This window comes from Pongo abelii, chromosome 1 (genome assembly GCF_028885655.2).
Source record: "Pongo abelii isolate AG06213 chromosome 1, NHGRI_mPonAbe1-v2.0_pri, whole genome shotgun sequence".
Taxonomy (NCBI): Eukaryota; Metazoa; Chordata; class Mammalia; order Primates; family Hominidae; genus Pongo; species Pongo abelii.
The window spans coordinates 222,600,742-222,616,899 of NC_071985.2; the positions used below are offsets into that span (position 1 = coordinate 222,600,742).

General features: G+C 51.1%; 1 protein-coding gene across 2 annotated transcripts in view; it reads left to right on the top strand.

The window, feature by feature from the left end:
* MAD2L2 (mitotic arrest deficient 2 like 2) overlaps positions 1-16,158 on the top strand; it is a 194,819-nt gene that overhangs the window by 75,825 nt on the left and 102,836 nt on the right. The gene's annotated exons all lie outside the window — the stretch shown is intronic.

Here is a 16,158-nt window from a genome sequence, read left to right on the forward strand (position 1 = left end):
TCCACCAATTTTCCACAAAGGTCTTGCTCTGTGCCAAGCACGACTTCCTGCCCTGAGCTGGAAGGACTTTCTTGCCATCTTCCCAAAATGTCTTAACAGAAGGGCAAGCTTCCTGGTCTAGAAGTTGGGACACTGGGGTTTGGGTCATAGCACTGTCACTGAGTCACTCTGTGACCCAAGACAAGCCCCCTAAGCCTCAGTGTTCCTGTCTGGGCAATGGGTGGGTTAGACTAGAAGGTCTTTAAACTGCCTCCAAATTTGACCCTCTGTGAGTGAAGTGCTTGCTCTGAGCAAAGAGAGGTTCCGAAGCCTGCTTGCCAGGATGACATGGGTGGGAACAGGGCTGTTAAAATACAGATTCCTGGGCCCTCCCCAGGACCAGCTGGATCACACTCTCTTGGGAGTGGGACCCAGGAAGCTATTATTTTTGAGGAGTGATTCCATTGTAGCTGGTTCACAACCTGGTGCTCGGGAACCACCGCCCAAGAAATCTGGTCCCTCAAAAGGGACAATGAACGAATTGGCTTTTTGAGGCATCTGGGCTTGTTGGCTCTGCTAGCCCAAAGCTAACAGGGTGTGTCCTGCATACAGTTGGCAAGAGACAGTAGCTGCTGAGCCAGACTGGCCCAAGAGCCTCCTGGTGGTGACTGCCCTGTGTCCTCACGTAGCAGGTGGCCTCTATGGGGACCTTGCCCTGCCAGCTGGTGGAGCATCTCAGAGCTGAGAGCTCTTCCTGGGACATTGGTAGGAGGTCTCACTCCATGCCGTTGTTGGGGATGAGATTTGGGGAAGAGATGTGGATGCTGGCTTGGGATGGGGACCAGAGGCTGTGGGGCAGGCTGCTTAAGTCTAGTGGGGAGGGGAGCAGGGTGTGGCCTTGGGCAAGTCAGGTCATCCTCTTTGGGGCATCTGTCTTCCCATCTGTCCTGTAGCTTGGACCTTCTGAGTCTGCTTTAGTCCGTCGAGAGGGCTCCGCGGGAGAGAGGGCCACACAGAGGGGTGCTGTGAGGGCGGGGGAGAAGGCAGCTTTCATGGAGGAGGGGCTCAGCTTGCAGGTGCCAGAGGGCAGGCCCCCAGCTAATCAGGCCGGATAAGTAGCAAACCAAGAGCTCAGGAAGGGAGGGGAGAATGGGGCAGAAACGCTTCTGCTGGACAGCTGGAGGGAACCACAGGATGCCCTGGGGCCCCCCCGTACCACCGTGTGAGCAGAGGCGGCTCAAAGCACGGTCCCAGGGCTGCCCTTTCTGGATTCAAATCCCAGCTCTGCCCTCAATGGTGTGACCCTGGACAAGCCACTCCCCTCTGTGCCCCAGTTTTCTCTCCTATCAAGTGGGAGATGCTAACAGCCCCTCCCTCAGGGGGTCCTCAGTGGGCACTTAGCAATTGTTGTTGCTGTTAGTATTAGTGAGGACTGTACCTGCTTGGGGTTATGGGCAGGCCATGGAGGCTGAGCTGCTGACCAGCCATGTGACCTTGTTGCCTGACCTCCCTGTGCCTCAGTTTCCTCTCTTCTAAAAGGAGGAGAAAAGCATCTACTTCATTCCAGTGAGTCTGCTGGGTTACTCCAGGTGAAGGCTTAGCATGGTGCCCCGCCCACGGGAAGCACTCTACAAAGGACAGCTATTGTTTGTGTTATTATTTATAGAGTTGAACTGGGTTAGGTATGTCACACTTTCCGGGGTGGGTTGGAGGTGGGTTCTGAACCCTCCAGGCGACTGTGGGTGACAGACAGGGGATCCTTGGGGTCTGGCAGGGAACCGCTGGAGCAGGCGACCTGCAAATCCCCAGGCCCAGATGCCTCCTCCTGGGGATCAGCAGAATTTGGTGTGTTTTGGGTGAACCATCAGCTTTCCTGATATTTGTGCCCTAGAGTGAGGCAAGCTCTGGCCTTTGGTCTCAAGGCGTGTGTTCGAGTTCCAGTCCTTGGCCTTGGCCAGGACTTCTCTTTTGCTAGTCTGAGACTCAGCTTCCAAATCTGTGGTGTGTGATTGTGATGTCTACTCCACCAAGATGCTGGGGGAGCAGAAGGCAGTGGGGAGAACGAGCACAGCAGAATCTGCCATGCAAACGAAAGGGGCTGGTGGCCGAGGTGCTCTGCCTGGCATGCAGTCAAAGAAACTTGAGTTTGATTCCCAGCTCTGTCACTCACTGGCTGGGCAACCCCAGGGCAAGTTCATAAATCTTCTCACCTTTACTAAAATATGGATGATGATGATGGTTATTATTATTATTATTTTGAGACAGGGGTCTCACTGTATTGCCCAGGCTGGAGTACAGTGGCACAGTCTCAGCTCACTGTAACCTCCACCTCCCAGGTTCAAGCAGTCCTCCCTCCTCAGCCTCCCAAGTAGCTGGGACTATAAATTAGTCATGCAACATCATGCCTGACTAACTTTTTGTATTTTCAGTAGAGATGGGGTTTCGCCATGTTGCCCAGGCTGGTCTCGAACTCCTGGGCTCAAGTGATCCCCCGGCCTCGGCCTCCCAAAGTTTTGGGATGACAGGCGTGAGCCGCTGTGCCTGGCTGAAATACGGATTATTTTGTGAGGCTTGCAGGTTATTACTGTGAGGCTAAAAATGAGATCCTATATGCCAAGTGTCTGGTGGCTTGAGGAGGGTGGGGCCAGGCTGGGCCACAGGGCTGGGCCGTCAGCGTGGGAGAAAGCACACCGTTCTTTCCTCTTCCTCCTCTCCTGCCTCAAATCCTCTCTCTTCCTCCCTGAGCCTCTAATCTCGCCTCTGCTTCTCCATTCACTATCTCTGCTCTCTCCCTTCCGGCTTCCCTTGTAGTTTAAGATTAGATGTTATCGCTTCTGTCTTGAGGACACGGATATGACACGCTGGCGTCTCTGCATATTCCTCCCCTGCCAGCCTCAGCCCCGACGTGATTGCGAGCGCTGGATTCCATGCACAGCTGCCGGGTCCTGCTCCTCGCGTGGCCGTGTGGACCTGCAGCTACACGGGGGGATGTTTTTCCTTTTGATTTGTGCTTTTTGCCTTCTCATCCCCGGTGCTAGATATGGGCTCCCCTCTTTTCCTGTGATGTTCAAGATTCTAATTAAGTGGAAGAGACTTTTACTCCTTACAATTCTCCAGTTATGAATAATGATACTGGCTCATAAATGAAAATTGCTTTTCTATTTAAATTCTGCGTGGTTTTTTTGTTGTTTAAAAAAAGAAGGTATGAAACCAGGGCTCTTGGGTCATTTGCAAGTTATTAATTTCAAGCGGAGCTCTTAGCTAGCTTATTAACGGTGAGAGTATTATAGTCCAGTTGAATGGAGTTAATTACATTGCAGGCTTTTATGCATGGAGAAATGGCTTGTTTCCATGTTGGTGGGTGGTCTAGGTGGGGGAACACAACCCCCCTTCTGGGAGGCATGGGACGAAGAGGGTCCTGGTGAGATGCTCTGTTGATAGACATTGGGTTGCAAGAACTAGTGCCAGACCCTTTCCTGGGACTACAGGGTTCTGGGGCAAGGTGGCTGGGCACACCATGGTGCCTCAGGTGTCTCAAAGCTAGTAAGGCACTTCTTCCCAACACGTAAGACCCCCTCCACTGATGACAGGTCAAGTGGAATTGGGCACTGGGCTGACATGGTAGCAGGAGACATTTCCATCAGTCCAGCATTCCTAAAACCTTCAGTCATTTCATCTCTGTTTTGGCCATATCAACATACTGCCGGTTCTATTATTTACTTACTATTTTTATTTTCATTGACTCACTTTTAAAAAACTGAAATTTCATTTAAAGGGAAACTTTATATCACCACCATAAATAGGAAACCAGCATCCCCAGCCATAAATTCAGAGCAACATAAAAATGAATACATGACTATTAAAATAAAAAATGTCCACACGTGCACCGCCTGAAAGCGACACCCACGTGGGCAGTGGTGCATCGACACCGTGGAGAACCCAGATCAGGTCGAAGAAAGGGCTTCCTGCCCTGGTGGCCCTTGCAGTCTCAGGGCCAGCGTCAGGAGAGGGCAGAGGGCAGGTGATCCACCCAGAGAACCAGTACCCTCTGGGGTCCTTCCAAACAGATGCAGCTGAAACCAGGAGGCCATAAGAAAAGAAGCAGAACTAGGGAATTTCTGTGTATTTTGAACTTTAGGGAACAACATGGAAATAATATGCAAATTGCATGCCAACCTGAATTTGTTCTCTCAGGCCAATGACTCAGGCCTGTTGCCTGTGGCTCCTGTTCTTGTCTGTCTTCTCTGGTCCCTGGGTTTCCACGAGCCATACAGGAGAAAGGGGACTGTCCAGAGACCCCTGGCCTGGGAGTCAGGATGGAGGCAGTGGGGCTCTGCTGCTACATTGCCCTGTGACCTTGGACAGACCGCTGGGCCTCTCTGGACCTCTGATTCTTTATCTCTGCATGAGGAGGTCGAACAAGATGCGTCTGGGGACCCAGTGATGGTTAATTTGATGTGTCAGCCTGACTGGGCCATGGTGCCCAGATATGTGGCCAACCTTATTCTGGATATTTTTCTGAGGTGTTCTTGGATGAGCTTAACATTCAAATCAGTGGACTTTGAGGAAAGCAGGTGGCCCTCCATAATGTGGGTGGGCCTCATCCAATCAGGTGAAGGCCTGAATAAGACCAAAACCTGATCTCCCCTGAGGAAGGAGTAATTCTGCAGCAGAAACCTTGGGACTCGAGCTGCAGCATTGGCTCCTCTCTGGGTCTCCAACCTGCTGGCCCACTGTATTCGTCTGTTCTCACACTACTAATAAAAACATACACTAGACTGGGTCATTTATAAAGAAAAAGAGGTTTAATGGACTGACAGTTCCACGAGGCTGGGGAGGCCTCACAATCACAGTGGAAGGCAAAGGAGCAAAGGCATGTCTTCCATGGCAGCAGGCAAGAGGGAGCTTGTGCAGGGAAGTCCCTTTTATAAAACCATCAGATCTCCTGAGACTTATTCACTATCATGAGAACAACATGGGAAAGACTCAGCCCCATGATTCAATTACCTCCCATGGGGTCCTTCCCATGACACATGGGAATTATGGGAGCTACAATTCAAGATGAGATTTGGGTGGGGACACAGCCAAACTGTATCACCCACCCTGCAAATTTTGGCCTTGCCAGCCTCTGTAATCACATGAGCCAATTTCTCGAATCTCTCTCTCCCCACTCTCTGTCTCCCTACCTACCTATACATGCATACACAACCTATGGGTTCTGTTTCTCTGCAGGGCCTGACCAATACAGGCCCCCTTTAGCCATTGGCTCCCTTTGGAATGAGGCAGAACAGATGCGAGCAGGGAGAGGATGGCAGCTGTTCTCCAGCTCCCTCAGCTTTTCCGCTGCCCCTGCAGAAATGTAATAGAAAAACTCAGCTTGAAGTGGCTTAAACCACACCAGGGCTTTATCAGCAGGTGTCACTGGGAGTGCAGGGCTAAGGCAGCCTCCAGGGTTATTTGACTCAGCAGCTGGTATCAACAAGGCCCAATTATTTTCCCATTTCTCCAGTCTTTTCTATTTCTGATGTTAGTTTTGATTAGAAGAGGGCTTCCGTCATGGTGGCAAAAGGGCTGCATAGTTCCAGCCATGCCTCCCAGTCCAAAAGGAGAGAGATGTCTGTGTCCCAGAATCCCAGCAAAAGTCTTCAGCCTGAAGGAGGGCTGACTGGCCCCCCTACTTCAGAGCCAATACCTATGGCCAGAGGAATAGCACAAACTGATCAGCTCAGACCTGGTTTATCTAAACCAATTGCTGTGGCAAGGGGCATAGGTTACCTCTTGGCAGGAGGGTTTGGGGTTATCGTGGGGTTGGCCTCACACAAACAGGGTGGTTGTTACACAGTGGATGTGTGTGTTTTGGGAGCCCATATAGATGCTGAGCTCAGGTTTAGCCCTGGTGGTCCAGGCCCTACCCCTTTCCCTTATTCCCACTTTACTTCCTTCCCCTCTCTTCTTCTCTCTCCTCTGTGCTCACGGGCTGTGGCCCCGCCCTGGCTAGCTGCCCAGGCCCTCTGCTGGGAACCCCTGACATAGCCATACCGTTTGTACCTGCCCAGGCTCATTTCTTCCTCTTCTGGTAATAGAACCCTGTCCTCTGGAGAGACATCCCTGTGTCCACTCCATTTGGCTGTGGGGACCGTTGCATCCCTGCAGCCCTCCCTACTTACACAGCCATGAGATCCAGGCTGGGCCAATCAGACTTCTCTGGGATTTTGCTTCCCTCTTTCCTGTGAAGCCATTAGCTGGGTTGATGTGAGCTGGAGCTGTCTGTGGCCTCACCCTGCCCCTGCCACGTGGAAGAAGTTGTGTGCAGAAGAGACAGAGACAGAGAGAGAGCACTAAGAGGTCAAAGGATATGCTTTAGTCCCTGGATTCAGCTGTGTCTGAAGCCAGTGCTATCACACCTGGCCTTTTCCATTACCAGAGCTGCTAGATGCCCTTCCCCTTGAAGGGCTTGTGACCAAAAGCCCCTGACTGGCATACCAGCATTCATTTCTTTATTCATTTAATCAACAGTCAACACTTCCTTTGAGCCAGGTAATTCTGGAAGATAGGTACCGTTACTATGCTGATTTCATAAGTGGGGAACTGAGGCATGGAGAATTTAAGCAACTTCCCCAAGGTCATTCGAGGTCATTTAATTAGTAATAGTGGTGTTGGGATTGAACCTGTCTCTGTCTGTTTCCAAATAGTCAAATTGCTCCAGCCAGAAGCTTCTATGAAGTTATCCAGGCAGAGTCTGGCGAGAGGAGAGGCCAGCTTCTTTTAGACAGTAATAATAATTATAACAACAACAACAACAACAACAACATGCAATGGAGACTCATGATGTGCCAGGTAGTATTTCAAACACTTGACGTGGATTCTCCTCTTTAGGTGCTTATATGTATTTTTTAATCCCCATTTTTTAGATAGAAACACTGAGCTTCAGAAAGATGCAGTAATTTTCCCAGCATCTTGCAGCTAGGAAGTGATGGGTTGAGATTTTCTCTTGGCAACAATTTCCACTGGAGGGTCAGAGCCCAGGGCTAGGATTGGGTCTCTTCTGTTCTTCAGGAAGGCAGAACCTCCCAGGCCATCCCTGGGCCAAGCACTGGTGTTAAATGCCCAATGACTGACCAGGTGCCTCTTCCCTCCCTGGTCTTCAGAGCTGCTGGGTCAGGGACCTGGCTGATTTCCCAAAAGTAAAGCCTCAAGGGTGGGTCGTGAGAGGGTATAAGTCACACACAGTGTGATTCTCAAAGTGGCTTTGGCTTGTGTGTGACTGACTTCAAACAGCTACGGGCGAAGAGGGTGGGAGTGAGGAGGAGGGTGGGAGTGAGGGGGAGGGTGGGAGTGAGGAGGAGGGTGGGAGTGAGGGGGAGGGTGGGAGTGAGGGGGAGGGTGGGAGTGAGGGGGAGGGTGGGAGTGAGGGGGAGGGTGGGAGTGAGGGGGAGGGTGGGAGTGAGGGGGAGGGTGGGAGTGAGGGGTAGGAGTGGGAGTGCGGAGGGGCTGGTGCCAAGAACGCAGGTCTCCTTTGGGTTGGAAGCGAAGGCTTATGTTTGGACTGTGGTGGCATCATGCCCCTCACAGTGGTGCCCATCACCCCAGGTTCTTCAGGGTTCTGTTCTCTCGGGGGTGTTGGGGGGCGGCTAATCTATTGCCTGCACACTCTCCCTCTTGGTAGGAAGTGTGCATTGTGACAGGGGCCTTCTAGAGCCAAGGTCTTACCCCAAAGATGAGGAGGCACAGGCGTGAAAACACTAGAACAACAGATTCATCTTCCTGGGGGTCCCTGCAGGGACCAGGCTCACAGAAGACCCCAGAGAACCTGGGTAGCTCTTTCAGGGGTGCCCTGCTCCCCTCCTGGGTCCCTCAGGTCCTCCCGTCAGTGCCTTTGCCCTACGCTGCTGCATTTCCTGTGTCCTGAAACACACAGGGCTACCTTCCTGAGGGCCCAGGTCACCCTGCTGTTTCCCCGCTTGGACTGGCTGTGTCCACTGCTGCCAACCCTCTGTGGCAGTTGATTATGTTCAATTTAGCACTTGATTAAGCCCTGATATTTGCTTTTCCTTAAATTGCTTTAACTTTTCCACCTAATTTCAATCCCCTTTCCCCGAGTCTGCTCTGGTACCCCCCACTTGACTGCAGGCCACACTTTTTGGGCCTCTGCTGTGTACCCATCCTGAGTTGCTCAGGCACAGAGGATCCAGGCTAAACACGTATGTTGGCTCCAAGGACATCTCTCCCCTGCCTCAGCTCTGCACCAGATGCTGCCTTGGCCCCAGGTTGAGGGAAGCCATGGGTGAAGCTGGTGGAGTGTCTCTGATGCTTCCTATGAGGCAGGTTGGGGCAGGCCGGGCTGTGACAACAACCACAACCACGCTGAGATTGCAGGGGCTCGAAACAACAAAGGCGCGTCCCTCACCCGCTGACAGCTGTCCTGAGCCACAGGGGGCTTTGCCTGTGTCTTCTCCATCCAGGACTCAGGCTGGTGGGGCAGCCACTACCTTGAATGTTGTTGGCCACCCTGGTGCGGGGAGTTCCAGCACCTCTGGGACCAGCAGCCGAATGCCTGCCCCACCCCACTTGCACATCCCTCTAGCTTACGAGTGCCTGGAGGAGAACCGCCCTAATGACCACCCCAACACGTGGAATCTAACAAACGTGAAACAGAAGCTGTTCCGGCCCAAGTCTAGTCTGCTCCCTCTTGACCAGTAGTGGCAACTTCCACCCACGGGCTCAGGCCTGGGGTCCTCCCTGTTCCTTCTTTCCCTCCTCCCCATGAAGCCCTGTGGGGGAGCTGACTGGGCGCCTCCCATCACTGCTGCCTGGTCTTTTGCACGGATGCCCGCAGCACTTCCTGCTGTGCTTCATGATTCCAGGCTCCTGGCTAGTTAGTTGCTGACTCTCCATGGAGCAGCCAAAAGGATCCTTTCCCCACATCCACTAAAAAAAAAAAAAAAGCTTGTTTCTTTTTTTGAGACGGAGTCTCGCTCTTTCGCCCAGGGTGGGGTGCAGTGGCGCGATCTCGGCTCACTGCAACCTCCACCTGCTGGGTTCAAGTAGATTCTCCTGCCTCAGCCTCCCGAGTAGCTAGGTGCCCACCACCATGCCAGTCTAAATTTTGTATTTTTAGTAGAGATGGGGTTTCATCATGTTGGCCAGGCTGGTCTTGAACTCCTGACCTCAAGTGATCCACCCACCTCAGTCTTGCAAAGTACTGGGATTACAAGCATGAACCACTGCACCTGGCCTAAAAAAAAGTTTTTATTGAAACATAATTCCTATAACATAAAATTGACCTTTATTTTTTTTTTGGAGGTGGAGTCTTGCTTTGTCACCCAGGCTGGAGTGCAGTAGCTCGATCTCAGCTCACTCTAACCTCCACCTCCCGGGTTCAAGCAATTCTCCTGTCTCAGCCTCCCAAGTAGCTAGGACTACAGGTGCATGCCACCTCACCCGGCTAATTTTTGTATTTTTAGCAGAGACAAAGTTTTACCATGTTGGTCAGGCTGGTCTCAAACTCCTGACCTCAGGTGATCCACCCACTTTGGCTTCCCAAAGTGCTGGGATTACAGGCATGAGCCACTGTGCCTGGCCTAAAATTCACCATTTTAAGGGGAACACTTCAGCCATTTTTAGTATAGTTGCTGGGTTGTACAATCATCAGTGCTATCTAATTCCGGAACATTTCCATCCCCCCAGAAAGAAGCCCTGTACCATTAGCACTTGGTCCCATTCTCCCTCTCCCAGCCCTTGGCAACCACTGAGCTGCTGTCTTCATGGATTTGCCAATTCTGGGTATTTCATTTAAGTGGAGTCACACACGACGTGGCCTTGAGTGACTGGCTGCTTTCATCTATCATGGTGCTTCCAGGGTTCGCCCATATTGCAATGTGCATCAGAACTTCATTTCTTTTGATGGCTGAGTACTATTTCATTGCATGGACATACCACATGCTGTTAATCAAAAGGTTCTTTTTTGTTTTGTTTTGAGACACGGTCTTGCCCTGTCACCTAGGCTGGAGTACAGTGGCACAATCATAGCTCACTCCAGCCTTGGAATCCTGGGCTCAAGTCATCCTCCTGCATAGCTGAAACTACAGACATGCTCCACCATGCCTGGCCAATTTTTAAAATTTTTATAGAGATGGGGTCTTGTTATGTAGCTCTGGCTGGTCTCAAATTCCTGGGCTCAAACGACGCTCCCACCTCAACCTCCCAAAGTGCTGGGATTACAGGCATGAGCCACCATGCCCGGCCAAAAGTTTCTTTTAAAGGCAGGATCAGGTTCTACCATGTGCCTTCCCGCAACTCTGTAATGGCTCCTCTGGCAATGAGAGCAAACCCCACGCCCTTCTGCTAGCCCCAAGGCTCTGCAAGGCAGGCGCCTCCTGTGTCTGAGCTCAGTCTGCTTTTCTCCCGGGCATCTCCTGGGTTTCAGCAGCTCTGGCCTGGCTTACCCTCGAGCTGGTCAGACTCACAGCAGCTTCAGGACCTTGGCAGTGGCCTCTGAAGCCTGTGTCTGGATCGGTCACTCCCATCCTATTTTGTTTGTTTGTTTTTACTTTTTATTACGGAAAACTTTCACAGACAGTAGAAACGCAATCGAATAATGAACCCCTCTCCCCAATGTATCGTGTTGAAGCAAAAACCAGACATCTTGTCATTTATTCTGTTGATATTTTAGCATTACCTCTAAAAAAATGCTCTTCCTCAAAACATAATCGCAATGCTCTTATCAAACCTAAGAAATAAAACTTATTCTGTTAATATCATCCAAATCTAATCAGTGTTCCAATTTTCCCCATTGGCCCATACGTTTTTTAAATGCGAGGTTTCGATTTATTTTTATGGAACTTTGACTTGGAACGCTGTGGGTTCCTGCCCGTCTCCAGAATTAGGTGGCTTTTTAATGCAGCTGAGTGTTCTTTTATTTTATGCTTCTGCCTTGTTTTTTCTGTAAGTTAACCCTTCATGTTTTTCTTTCTCTCTCTCTCTCTGTCCTTGCAACTGACGTGGTGAAGAAACTGAGTCGCATATACTTTAGAGTTCCTGCTGTCTGGACTTTGCTGATCGTATCTTCAATGTGTCATTTAATATGTTCTCCTGTCCCTTTTGCTCCTGCAAAATGGCAGTTAGGTCTAGAGGCTTCATCACAGTCAGGTGAGATATTTAGCAAGAATACGTCAAAGGTAATGCAGTGTGCTTTCTTTTTTATTTTATTTATTTATTTATTTATTTTGAGACGGAGTCTTGCTCTGTCACCAGGCTGGAGTGCAGTGGCGCCATCTCGGCTCACTGCAAGCTCTGCCTCCCGGGTTCAAGCGATTCCGCTGCCTCAGCCTCCCGAGTAGCTGGGATTACAGGCGAGCACCAATGCAGTGTGCTTTCTTTGGGAGGCTCACAATGACATGCTTTCTCTTTTTGTGAGTTTAACCAGCCACTGATGAGCATAGCATAGATGCTTTAACTCATAAGGGCATGTATAATGGTGGTATTGGATCCAGTGGTCCAGTGGGGGTGGTTTTGCCCCCAAGAGAGATTTGGCCATGACTAGAGACATTTTTGGACCGGGGAGATGCTACTGACATCTGGTGGGCAGAGGCCAGAGATGCTCCCAAACATCCTATGATACACAGGGTAGTCCCACACGACCAGCAGTCGCCCAGCCTAGATGTCACTATCTCCAAGGCTGAGAACCCCTGAGAAACCCTGTCCTAATCCAGCACCCCTTCTTTGTGGTAGACTGAGTCCATTCTTCACTGATCTGTGTAAACGTCCACACAGGTTGGGGCCACCCAGCGAGCATAAAGTACATCCTTGTCCATCGACTTTGGGCTTGTTTGGGCCAGTGGGATGTTAGCAGGCCTGATGTGATCAAAGACTTGAACTGTACCCTTCCTATGCTTACTTTTTAAAATATAAGCACAGCTGGGCGTGGTGGCTCACACCTGTAATCCCAGCACTTTGGGAGGCTGACGGGAGGATCACTTGAGTCTAGGAATTTCAGAGCAGCCTGGGCAACAAAGTGAGATGCTGTTTCTACAGAAAATGAAAAAATTCTGGCCAGGCACAGTGGCTCACACCTGTAATCCCAGCACTTTGGGAGGCCGAGGCAGGTGGATCACCTGAGGTCAGGAGTTCAAGACCGGCCTGGCCAACATGGTGGAACTCCGTCTCTACTAAAAATACACAAAAATTATCCAGGCGTGGTGGCACATGTCTGTAATTGCAGCTATTCGGGAGGCTGAGGCAGAAGAATTGCTTGAACCTGGGAGGCAGAGGTTGCAGTGAGCCGAGATCGTGCCATGGCACCCCAGCCTGGGCAATAAGAGTGAAGCTCCATCTCAAAAAAAAAAAAAAGAAAAGAAAAAAAAAAGAAAAAGTCAACCAGACATGGTGGTGCACACCTGTAGTCCCAGCTACTTGGGAGGCTGAGGCCAGAGAATCACTTAAGCCCAGGAGTTAGAGGTTAGTGCTATGATCGCACCACTGCACTCCAGCCTGGGTGACAGAGTGAGACCCTATCCCTGCACAGCAGTTTACACAGATTCCCTCACTTCTGTCTACAGCTGCGTAGCTTTCCTCCTTCGTGGGCCTGTGCTATCACTTATTCGACCACTCCGTTATTAATCATCCTTGAGTTGTTTCCAGTCTTGCTTTTACGGGTGGAGCTGCCATGAATAAACTTGTGCAAACATCTTTTCATATTTTCGCCAGAGTATCTTTGTTACTGTAGAGATTTTCTTGACCGTCTTCTTATTCAGAATTCATCTTAAATAAATGTCACCTCCTCAGAATGGTCCTCCTTGATTGCACTGGCCAAAGCGGCCACTCTGCTCCCCAAGTCACCGTTGAATCTATCCTTTGCCCTGCATTATTTTCTGTGCCTTACCCTGGGTATGTGTTTACCATTGTGTAAGCTCCTCGAGGGTGGGGACTTTGTCTTATTCTCTATACTCCCACCGCAGCATAGCACCAAAGCTTAGCACAGTACCTTGCTAAGGAACTGAGGTGGTTCCCAGGATGTGAGACTTTCAGTTTTTTTTTTTTTTTGGAGACAGAGTCTCACTGTGTCACCCAGGCTGCAATGCAGTGGTGCATCTTGGCTCACTGTAACCTCCACCTCCCAGGTTCAAATGGTTCTCCTGCCTCAGCCTCCTGAGTAGCTGGGACCATAGGCACGTGCCACCACGCCTGGCTAATTTTTTGTATTTTTAGTAGAGACGGGGTTTCACCATTTTGGCCAGGCTGGCCTCGAACTCCTGACCTCAGGTGATCCACCTGCCTCGGCCTCCCAAAGTGCTAGGATTACAGGCATGAGCCACTGTGCCTGGCTGAGACTTTCAGTCCTAAAACTGGGACAGTCTTGGGCACATGGGGACTATTTGGTCACCCTACCTGTCACATAATAGGTGCTCATTAAATATTTATTGAAAGAATTTATGCAGACTGGGGGTAGGTATGTCTTATTTGACCTACACAACATCTAATTAAATGCATTTTCATTAGATAGCTTTTACAAACCAGAGTATTTCATATAAAAATCTGAATTCCTGCTTTCTGGAAAAATCAGCTGGTCTCATAACATGGGGGCCTGCATTTCCATGGGGCAGCCATCAACAGCAACTGGACTTGGGTTGTCTCTGCAGATGGCACCTGTGCGTGCCAGCTCCTGGTGGTGCCTACCACTCACAGTCCACTCACCTCCTGACCTGCTTGACCTTGTTAGGCAGGCGTTTGGGTTTTTTGTGGCCTGATGGTCCAGTGGTTAGCTGCACAAACTTTTGAACCAGGCAGATCTGGATGTAGGCCACGGCAGGGATGCCTACTAGTTCTGCAACCCAACTGTGGCTGGTTCCCCAAGCTCTCTGGGCCTCACTTTCCTCGACTTCACCTCTGACCCTTCTCCTGAGGGTTAAGGCACTGTCTCTAGACACCCCTCTTGAAACGTGAATGTCTTAGCAGGTCGGAGGATGTAGTAATCCATCATTTCTCCTTTCCCGATTCCCCTCCCTATCACCATCCTATGGGAGAGCTGGGCCCTGGAGGGCCCGGAGTTCTCCCTTCCCCCATTACATGGTGGGGACACCGAGCTCAGGGCCGGACCCAGCCAAGAGTGGGAGTTGTTGTTTAAGACTCAGTGTTCCCCAGGCTAATCGAGGAAATAGGAGCCCCAGTGTGGGTCACCCCACAAGATGTGTGCTTGGGTCTGGGGCTGGAGACTAGAGGTGGGAAGGGAGAGGGGAGAGGGTGCCTGAGGCGGAGGCTGGCTGGGATGGAGAATGAGGAGCAGGGGCTGACACAGGGGGCGGGTCTTTCTGTTCCAGGCTTGGATCCCTCTTAAAATGAAAATCCCCTTGGGGGGCCAGGCAGGGCTGTTTTCAGTTTCTCATGCTGCTCTGGAAAGTGGAAGACTTGAGGCCCTGGAAGCCTGAAATTGGGACTTAGACCCTCTCCACGGGTGCCCCTCCCCATCCCCAGTGACTATGTGGGTGCTGATGCTGCTGCTGCTGGAGGCAGGCCTCAGGGCTCTGACTCTGGTGGAGCTGAATGGACCATCCTGGCTCCAGGCTCCCTGTGGAAATCCCCTCCTTCCTTCCCAGCCGAGCTGCTCCTCTTCCAGGAAGTCTTCCCTGAACATTCTGCCTGGGGAGGCATCCCCGCTCTGAATTTCCCCCATCAGAGCGTGGCTTATTCTCTTGTGACTGCTGTACTTGTCTGTTTCTCCAGGAGGATTGTGAATTCCAGCAGCACGGGGCTGTTGTCTGCCTTGTTCACCGCCATCTCCTTTCCACCAAGTGTCTAGCCCAGTGTCTGTACATAGCAGATGCGAAGTGCATGTGAATAAGTGGAGGAAGACACAATCCACTCCTGTGTAGTTCAGCCAGGCCTGCAGTGAAGGCCAGAGAGGGGTGGGAGCCATGGAGGCAGAGCTCAGAGAGGAAAAGAGATTCTTCCAGCTTGGACAGGTTCTTCCTCGCCAAAGCCCATGCTTGTGGTGGCCTTGCAAAGTCACCCCTGTTGGTGCCTTTATCGTCCCTGGCCAGTGTGGATGGGAATGTCTCCAGCTTGGGTGATGGTGGGCTCCCCAGCCGAGGTCTTCCTCTCCAGAGGGTGAGGCCTTGGGCTCCTCCCTGGAAGGTGGCCCAGCCTTTTTTATTTATTTATTTATTTTGAGACAGGGTCTCACTCTGTCACCCAGGCTGGAGTGCGGTGACACAAACACAGATCATTGCAGTTTTGGCCTCTTGGGCTCAAGTGATCCTCCCACTTCTGCCTCCCAAAGTTCTGAGCCCACAGGCATGGCCCACCATGCCTGGCTAATTTTTTAATTTTTATTTTGTAAAGATGGGGTCTCACCATGTTGCCCAGGTTGGTCTAGAACACCTGGGCTGAAACAATCCTCCAGCCTTGGCCTCCCAAAGTGCTAGGATTACAGGTATGAGCCACGATGCACAACCCGCCCAGCCTCTTAAATAGCCCAGGGAGCAGTACTGGGTTGGGGGAAGGAGAGGGAAGTGTGTGTGTGGCTGGAACCACTGGTCCCCCCTGCCATGGAAAATTCAGGACCCAACCCCTATGCCTCCTCATGGATGAGCACATCTGACACGGGTTTCCCTTCTTCTCCTCTTCCCATGAGTGTGTCCCCGTCTCTCTGGCCTTTTCTCCCAAACCTACTCAACTAGGTAGAGGGCTCTGGTCAGTTGTTAACCTCAGAGCCTGCCTGGCAGAGGAAGGCAGTCCCAGTCACCTTTACCCAGTTAAGATACCTGGAGGGGAGCGCACACCTGTCTGCTGAGGATTCTCCCCGAGCAAACCCAGAACACTTATGATGCAGGTGCAAACGCTTTCCTGGCAGGCTTGTCTTGACCGGGCTGTTGGGTCCACAGCTGTGCAGCACTGCCCTGCCCAGACCTGCAGCTGTCAGCTGCCGGCTGCGTGGGGGAAATATTGCAGCTTTTCCCCGTTTCTTTTCCCCATTCCTCTCTATTGAATTGAAAAAGGGAGGTCATAAATGTGGCAGGTTCATTAACTAGGAAATACACTTCAAACCACACAAATGAAATTCAACCGACTGGCAAAATAACATTTTTTATTGCTTTGCTCTTGATGGGTGAGAGGAAGGTTTTTGTTTCCATCTTTGTGCAGTTCTATGCCTCTCTCCATTGTGGGCATTGCTGGCAGCTCCCG